This window comes from Egretta garzetta, unplaced genomic scaffold (assembly GCF_000687185.1).
Source record: "Egretta garzetta isolate BGI_Z169 unplaced genomic scaffold, ASM68718v1 scaffold245, whole genome shotgun sequence".
Lineage (NCBI taxonomy): Eukaryota > Metazoa > Chordata > Aves > Pelecaniformes > Ardeidae > Egretta > Egretta garzetta.
Genome location: NW_009259721.1, coordinates 1,532,348 through 1,534,074, shown reverse-complemented (window position 1 = coordinate 1,534,074; position 1,727 = coordinate 1,532,348). Strand labels below are relative to the sequence as shown.

At 56.3% G+C, this 1,727-nt stretch overlaps 1 protein-coding gene across 1 annotated transcript in view; it reads right to left on the bottom strand.

Moving 5' to 3' along the window:
- The window catches only part of LAMB3 (laminin subunit beta 3), a 52,315-nt gene that overhangs the window by 43,282 nt on the left and 7,306 nt on the right, over positions 1–1,727 (bottom strand). The gene's annotated exons all lie outside the window — the stretch shown is intronic.

Below are 1,727 nucleotides of genomic sequence, written 5' to 3'. Positions count from 1 at the left end.
GGGCCCCGCCCCGTGCTCCCGTGGCCAGGAGCCGAGCAGCGTGCGGGGCAGTAACGCCCGCAGCCCAGGGAGGGTGGGAAGACAGCAGGGTCCTCGCCTGGAGAGAGTTTGGAGCTGCGACCCCAACGTAAGCCATGCTTTAGGCTGGTTTTAATTACAGAGTCAGAGAATGGTTTGGGTTGGAAGGGGCCTCAAAGATCCAACCCTTACGAGCCAGTTCAGTGATTTTAGGACAGAATTTGGGCAGTATCACCTCGTAGGGCAGTTTTCCAGAAGGGAAGGTGTTTAAATCCTCCCAACAAAGGAAAAAAGGGGCCTGGCTAACTAACGGGCGCTCCAGCGGTGCCCGCGTTTCTCAGGGCTCTCTTCTGCCCCTTTCCCACACTCAGAGACGAAACCGGCGCTCGGCCTCGGCTGTGCCACGCACACGGACACGCAGCCCCGGCGACGCCGCAGGGGCAGGAGGGGGAAACACGGCCCCGGTTCTTCAATCACAAGTCATTCACATCAGAGAGGTTCCTTCCAGGCGGGCTGAGATAAAACCCAGCTCGGGGGCATCAAACCCCCATTCCCAGTGCCGCAGTCCCTCTTCTCCATGCGCTGGGGGCAGGGAGTAAGAGAACCCCCTTTTTCCCCTGCCTGGTTTGAGGACAAGCCCCCCTCGGCTCCAGCTTGCCTCGGGGGCTGCCTGCCCGCCCCTCGCTGGGGTTTACAAACACCCCTGGGTGCTGCTCCAGGAGATTCAGCCTGGGAAGCCACCCGGCAGCGGCCGCACCTTTCGAAGGCTCCCTCCGAGCTTCACCCCTTTCCGCATACACCGGCTGCTCCTCAAAAGCGCTGCCATCGCATCAACCCACGCTGCACCGTAAATTCTATACAGTGCCCTGGCAGAGCAATCCGCATCACCTCAGCCACACGCGCCAGATGAGGAATCTGTCCAGACGCCATCATCTGCCCTGGGAAATCAGAAGTTGTAAACCCCAACAACTTCTCGTGGCTTTAGCAACTTCTCTAAGGTCAGCAGCCGCTAAAACGTATACGGTTCTTCCCCAGCCAGAGCAGTATACGTGCGCCGATGGAGCCACCGGCGGAAGCAGGTGATGTAATCTGCTGCACGGTACTGATGCAACGCGCGCCGGCAGCAAGCCCGGGAAGCAGTGCGACACCGCTGCCTTCTGGTTTTCCCCAAAAAGGAAAAACTCTGTCCTGGAGATGAATCACAAGGAGCGACACTCATGGCGGAGCATTACAGAAGTTCAGCATCAAGTGTAGGAAAAGTGAAAAACACGGTCTTAACTGCCTGTAACTCCCACTAACGTGGGAACTTCCAGTTATTTCCAAGAAATCAAGGTGCACCTATCTGCTTTCCACTGGTTCTCCTTCCTACAAACCACCTACAGAAACCTTTAACAGGCGACCTCACACCTTGCCCTGGGTAACACCTTTGCTGTGCGCCACTGAAGCTTTTTTTTTTTTAACCCACTTCACAAAAGCGCAGCAAGGCAAAAATGTCGGTTTTGCCGGATTGGACTTTGCACAAATCCAAGCCCGAGATCCAAACACTGCAATGTTTTAGGAGCTATGCACACAGACGCGCTCCCTCGTGCCCCGGTCCTAGCTCAGTACAGCCCCCACTGATATATTAAATATTTCTTAGAGCTGCATTGCAAGGCGCGCGGAGGATCGCTGGCTGCGAAATCAGACTTCAGGAGAATTTTTGGGGGGGG